Source organism: Coptis chinensis, chromosome 4 (genome assembly GCF_015680905.1).
Source record: "Coptis chinensis isolate HL-2020 chromosome 4, ASM1568090v1, whole genome shotgun sequence".
NCBI classification, from domain to species: Eukaryota; Viridiplantae; Streptophyta; class Magnoliopsida; order Ranunculales; family Ranunculaceae; genus Coptis; species Coptis chinensis.
Genome location: NC_141459.1, coordinates 46267691 through 46275385, shown reverse-complemented (window position 1 = coordinate 46275385; position 7695 = coordinate 46267691).

The window sequence follows — 7695 nt, the reverse complement described above, 5'->3', positions numbered from 1 at the left end:
GAAAAAGACCGTTTTGGAAATTTTCCATAAAATTTTGCTCGGGCCCAAAAATTCGAGTGAGGGCCATTAAAGATGGAGGGGTAAAGAAAATTTTTAGTGGAAAAAGGGAAGTTGGTATTTAGGGTGTCTATCCTTGTTATAAATAGGCACCAATCCGAAGATGTAGAAAATACGGATCGAGGTGTCACAGGGTAGTTAGACCACGTGTATTTTCTAAAATATGGCGCAAAGTGTGGATGAGAAGAATGGGGCATGTGACTACAAGGAGTGTCTTTTTTATTTTTTTTTATTTTTTTTTTTGGAAAAGAAATAGCGTAAGTAGAAGGCAAAGGAAGATGTAAATATATTATTACAATAAGATGTAAGAACGTACAGAGGATTGGAAACACATCATAATGATACATGAAATAAAATACAAACCTAAATATTATATAGAATTATATGCCACATTAACAACATTACTATAATAAAACAACCGAGCATGAAGACTTGAGTAGCATATTCAATCTGCTGCTGCTCAAACTTTTCTAGTGCATCCATGAATCTTGAAACTTGGAGTGATCTAAAAACGATTTTTAGAATAAAAAGTGGAGATGGGAGAAAGTGAAAGGAGTGAAATGTGAAGAATGTGTTGAACTTATTTATAGAAGAAAATTGAGCCGTTTTCTGACCGTTTTTTTTTTACCATTTTTAGATGCGATTTCATGACCGTTTTTAGGATGCGATTTCATGACTGTTTTTCAAAACGTTGGTTTACGGTAAAATTTTGCCGTTAATTGTGACGTTAAAAATATATGTATATATTTTTATATATCTATATATATTTTTATTACTAATATTATTATATATGTTTCTACCTATATAATATAATATTGGAGATAACTAATATACTATTTAACAAGGCAGAAATTTTGGAGAATGTAGGAATTGACAGACATCCTAAGTTCGAACATAAAAATGCAAACACGTAAATAAAATATCCGACATAATTAATAGACAAGAACGGTGAAAATAAACTATCTACTGAGAATCCTTGGGGGCTGCAGAAGAAGAACCAGGAGTCCTGCGACATCGTGCAGGACGAGCTCTTGTGGAGGCTAACTGCTCCTGGATATCACCCAGAGTATCCAACACCTGAGCCTGAAACTGATGCTAGTTTGCCATGAACATTCGTTGGAACTTGTTCTGGCGAGTAGTCATCTGGTCCTGAAATGCATTCATGGAAGCTCGCATTTCCTGCTGAAATTAGCCCATGCTGTCTGTCAGCACCCCGTGGCGAATGGTCATATCCGGCCTTAACTCGCCCAAGGCATGTTTCATCGATACCTGGCGAGGTTACATATCTCTCATGCCATTGTTCATAGCATACAAGGCATCCATAGGGTGACTCATCTTACTCATAGCAGTCTCATCAAAATAGGGTGGGTGAGATGGGCCTATGTTAGTGTGCTCAGCAGCCATTGGTGTTGTAGGTTCCCAAGGGGTCAGTATGCATTTCTTGAAGACAAGCATATTCTCATATTGTGGTATGGGGAGTAGCGAGGTGGCAGACAGAAAACCCAAATTAATCATAACTTGTGTTACAAGAATGGCAAGAGGGGCTGACCTAAGAGTGGCATGTGTAATTATATCAAAAAGAAAGGTAACTATGCCGAAGTTACCCTTTCGCTCATGGAGGATCCAGAGAAGGTGGAGGAAGGTCTTGTTAATGTCCGAGGGCTTCGAGGTTCCAATAACGTTCAGTCACAGCCAGCTGGTTCCGTCGCACCGAGAGCTGATACGCGCATTTCCCATCTATGTTGTACTCTCCCTCGATTAGTGTGTCGAGCATCAGGTCAGAAGTCCGTGGGTACACGAACTGCTGCTGAGTCAGCACGTGGTCGACCAGAGGAATGCCCGTGATCCGGGAGATCAAAACAGGTGTGACTTCGTGGCACACACCCTCGACGGTAACCCAAAAATGGTCGCCATTAAAGCTCCCATTGTCGTAGAATTTCATCACCAAATCCTTGGAATAAAGCCCGCCATTAGCATATAACAAGTACTCCCATCCTCTAGAGTGAATGTCATTATCAAATAATGGAGCAAACATCCCATTTTCGAATAAATTTTCAAAAAATTTCTCCACACAAATTTGCCTGTTTCTGGCCATTACTGCTCGTAAGGAGAGCCTAGCTATTGATTTATGATGAGGGCGAGAAATGGGACTTGCTGACGGAAGGGAATTGGGTTGGAGGTGTAAGAGTCTCGCGCGAGACCTGGATATAACGTGGGCCTGTCTCGTGCGAGACTTATTCGAGAGGGGACAAGATCCGAAAATTTGGGAAGACGAAGTGGGTGATGGTGACACGTGTGGTCGGGTTTGTCGGGTTTAAATGGCCCGAGATTTCAATATTTGGTTGGGCCAAAAAAATTTCCCAAGCCCAAATCAAGCCTAAAGCCCGATTTAAGCCTAAAAAATCTAAACACTCACCCACGACTCGTTTAGACTCCGAATTGGATGAACGAGATATCAAAATGATCGGCACGAAAAATGTTATCCAATTATATGAGTCATTCTCAAAGGTCACAAGAGTTTTGAAAAGAAAGAAGGGTGTTTTATTTATAAACAATTGTTTTATTTATATACAAGGGAGATTACGTGAAACACACTGATGTCCAGAAGAGTCAACATCTAAATTCATAGGCAACTGTCATGTCGGCTCTGGAGTGAACCCAATCTAGCCAGACTGTGGCTTTACCTTTATGTATTATGGGGTTAGGGGCAAGACGATACCATCCTAGACCGTACGCGCTACGGTCTAATAATATTGCCCTTATTACATAAGGCTATCCTCAAACCGCCCCAAAGGGAACTCAAAGTAACCAATTCTAGGGGTTGGTCTGGTGGAATCCATTGCCCATTTGTGTTCCAAGTATGCAACATCCGAGGTTGAACACAAATCTCTATGGGTACAACTTAAAGCACGGGGAATTTGTTTATAAAGGGCAACAATATACACATATCTACAAGGTGAGTCTTTTAACGTCAGATCCTCAAGATGAATCGAGTCTTTTATTGTCAGATTCTCAAGACGAATAGAGTCTTTTATTGTCAGATTCTCAAGACATTTGTGAGTCTTTAATCGTCAGATTCTCAAAATGATTCCCAACCAGTGGGAGAAACGGCGCGGCGGCGAAGATTATCCTGCGCAGCTGGTGTCAGACAAAAGTATACCTTAAACTGGCTAGTATCAGATAGGAAGTCAAGACCTGGATAAAAGGGTGTTTGGCAATGCATCCACCATTCCATCTTTCGCACACGTCGTTTACGAGCAAAAGTACTATGACCATTCCCTATTCGTGATAAGTGAAACTTACACCAAATGATTAGCTAAAGTTCACGAGGCAGAGAATAGAAAAGGGAATAGAAGGAAGGAAGTGAAATTTTAGGTACCCATCGTTTACCGACAGGCACGTTTGCTCGTGTTGCAAAAGACATTTATACTCAGTTCTGAAATAGAGTTTTCGTGGACTAAGGTTCCGGCGCTTGCAACCACACACTTCAAAGAACTTTTGAGATCATAAAATAGAAGATGGCCCGACTACAAAAATGGCGTACCCTCTATAGAAACAAGATTGAGTACACCAAACGAAACATCTAGTCTATGTAGACCGGATCCTGAAGAAGAGTTTGTTCAACATCTGGGGAGCGTAATTCGTGGTAATGTTTTAGGTGTTGTCCATTGACTTGAAATTCGATGTTATCTTGTGCATTAAGCAAAAAGATTGCCCCATAATGTGTCACAGCTGACACAATGAAAGGACCAGACCATCGTGTTTTCAATTTACCAAGAAAAATGTGTAATCTGGAGTTGTACAGTAAAACCTTTTGGCCAATTTTAAAATCTTTACGCAAAATGTGCTTGTTATGCACTCTTTTTATATTAGCTTTGTAGGATTTCGAGAGATCATAAGTATCACTCAGAATCTCCTCAAGCTCATTTAATTGCAGTTTTCGCTTCTCGCCTACCTCATTGATATTGTAATTGAGGCTTTTGATGGCCCAAAGGGCATGATCCTCAAGTTCAACTGGCAAATGACAAGGTTTTCTAAAAACAATGAGGTAAAGAGACATCCCATTAGGTGTCTTAAATGTTGTTCGGTATGCCCACAAGACATCCGATAAGCGGAGAAACCAGTATTTTCTTGATGGATTGACAGTTTTCTCCAGAATGGACTTTATCTCTTTGTTGGAGACTTCCACTTGGCCACTCGTTTGTGGGTGATATGGAGTAGCAACTTTGTGAGTAACTCCATATTTCTTCTTAAAAACCCAAAATTTTATTACAAAAATGTGTACCCCCATCACTGATGATAGCCTTGGGGACACCAAAACGAGAGAAAATGTTTTCTTTTACAAATTTCACGACAGTCTTATGGTCATTTGAGCGACATGCGAGTGCCTCAATCCATTTGTACATATAGTCTACAACGACTAGAATGTAGAGAAAGCTTTGAGAAATCGGGAAGGGTCCCATAAAATCAATGCCCCAAACATCAAAAATTTCCACAATCAAGATAGGATTTAGGGGCATCATATTGCGTTTTGTAATTCGACCTAGGTGCTGGCAACGAATGCAGGCAATGCAATGTTCGTGTGCATCGCAAAAAAGGGTAGGCCAGTAAAAACCACATTGTAACACTTTGGCCGCAGTTTTCTTTCTACTGAAATGACCTCCGCAAGATTGTTCATGGCAAAAGGATAATACATTGGTGTGCTCGATTCGGGGAATGCAGCAACGAATGAGTTGGTGAGAACAATACTTAAAGAGGTAGGGTCATCCCAAGAATAATATTTTGATGGATAAGAACTTTTTTAGATTGGGACATGACCAAGAGGAAGGAACTTCCTCGGTAATCCAGGTAGTTAACAATATCCGCGTGCCACCATGGAGATGAGAAAATAGAGTACAAATATTAGATGCGGGAAGGAATCACAGATGGCTTTAGAATCACTATCAATGTCACCAACCAGCCTTGATAAATGGTCAGCCACGACATTTTCGATTCCTTTCTTGTCTTTGATTTCCAGGGTGAATTCTTGCAAGAGAAAGATCCAGCGGAACAATCGCTGTTTTGCTTCCTTTTTCGCGAGCAAGTATCGAAGTGCGGCATGGTCAGTATATACGATGGTGGATGATCCAACTAGGTAAGGGCGAAACTTATCCAAAGCATAGACAACAGCTCGGAACTCTTTCTCAATTGTTGTGTAATTGCGTTGAGCGTCATTAAGAGTTTTACTAGTGTAGTAAATGACAATAGGTTTGTCATCACGTGGTTGGCCTAGTACGGCGCCAATAGCAAAGTCGCTAGCGTCACACATCAGTTCGAATGGTTGAGACCAATCAGGGGGTTAAATGATAGGAGCGGTAGTTATGGCGGTTTTTAGAGTTTCAAAAGCTTGTTTGCAATTGAAATTGAAGTCGAATACCGCATCCTTAAGCAGAAGATTGGTTAAAGGTCGAGCAACTTTAGAAAAATCCAGAATGAATTGCTTGTAAAACCCAGCGTGGCCTAAAAAGGCACGGATATCACGAACTGTACGTGGGAAAGGTAGCAAAGCAATTTTAACAATTTTAGCTTTATCAACCTCTATCCCGTCTTTCGAAACGATATGACCTAGAACAAGTCCTTTGGTAACCATGAAATGACACTTCTCCCAGTTAAGTACCAGATTTTTCTCTTTGCAACGCGTTAACACTTTAGAAAGGTTGGATAGGCAGTCCTCAAAGGAATTTCCGTAAATGGAAAAGTCGTCCATGAAGACTTCCATATAACGTTCCACCATATCACTGAGAATGTGAAGCATGCAGCGTTGGAAGGTGCCTGGGGCATTGCAAAGGCCAAAAGGCATTCGTCTATATGCAAAGGTTCCAAAGGGACATGTGAAAGTTGTATTTTCTTGATCGGCAGGATTGATGACAATTTGGAAGTAGCCGGAATAGCCATCAAGAAAATAGTAGTAAGCATGACCGGCTAAACGTTCTAGCATTTGGTCAATGAATGGGAGAGGGAAGTGATCTTTACGTGTTCTGGCATTAAGTTTGCGATAGTCAATGCAAATTCTCTATTTTAATGGAATGCAAGTGGAGATGCATTCACCATTTTCATTTTGTACAACTTGAATGCCGGACTTTTTAGGAACGTGGATAGGACAAACCCAGTCACTATCAGAGATAGGGTATATGATACCCGCATCAAGTAAACGTAAAACTTTCTCTCTCACCACCTCTTTCATGGTGGGGTTATGGCGACATTGCGGTTCTCGCGATGTCTTTGAGCCATCATTGAGATGTATACGATACGTGAATATGCTAGGGTCTATTCCCTTGATATCATCTAACGACCAACCGATAGCCAAGCGGTGTTCATGAATGACACGAATCAAACGTGCTTCTTCATCGGTAGTTAAGTGAGCAAAAATTATTATAGGGTGACTACCATCGGGATCGAGATGCACGTACTTCAAATCAAAGGGTAGAGGTTTTAAATCTGGAGTTGGAGGATTGGGGATTAAGGATTCATGAGCGACCATCTCTTCAATGGAAAAGATCGAGTCCGGTTCTTCTGAATCAGTTAGCACCGCAGTAGTGGGATCAAATAGTGGTACTGACTCTAATAATGCGTGGACATCCTTGATGTACAAGTCATCATCAAACTCAGGATTATCAAAAGAAAGAAATTGGTGTATCTCATCTTTGGGAAAAAGTTTGTGAAATAATCGTGTGCCACGCTATCAACCAAACTAATCTCACCCTTCATTATAAGATCGGGAAATTGTTTCATTAATTTGAACACGTTGAGTTCGACAGAAAGGTTCCCAAAAGACAACGTCATTGAACCGTCCCGACAATTTATGAGAGCGTTAGCAGTTGCAAGAAATGGACGTCTCAAGATGATAGGAATGGAATCACATGCCACTTCGGTATCTAGAATGACAAAATCAACGGGGTAGTAAAAATCTTGGACCTTGACTATGACGTTTTCAACTATGCCCTTTGGGTATTTGATGGAGCGATCCGCGAGTTGTAGAGTCATATTGGTAGGTTTTAATTCATGAAGACCTAATTGCTTAAATAAATAGTAAAGAAGTAGGTTAACACTGGCTCCTATGTTTAAAAGTGCGGTAGCGGTATACTTGTCGCCCAACATGCATGGTACAGTTGGTCGACCTGGGTCTTTGTATTTAACCACACCATTAGTAGTAGTGATGGAAGAAAACTGCTCAGTGAGGAATGCTTGTTGAGGAACATTCATACGTCGTGTGGTGGTGCACATGTCCTTCAAAAACTTGGCATGCTTGGGCAAATGCTTAAGCGCATCTAGAAAAGGTAAGTTTATTGTCAAATTTTTGAAGGTTGCACGGATCTCATCAAAATTTTCGTCACGTTTGTTCTTTGCCAATCGGGCAGGGAACGGAGCTTTTGGGCGGAATTACGCATAAGGATTAGTGGCGTCTTTCCCTAAGGACGTGGGTGGAGATTTGGAAGGAACAACTTCGTTCGTTATAGGTTGCGAGGTAGGAGTTGGAAGGACATAAGTCATGGCTTCTGTCGATTATTCGTCTGGCATACGTATGTTATTGTCGATGGTTCGGCCAGAACGAAGAGTGGTGATGGCATTTACCTCACCCTGGCTTGGATTACTAGATCA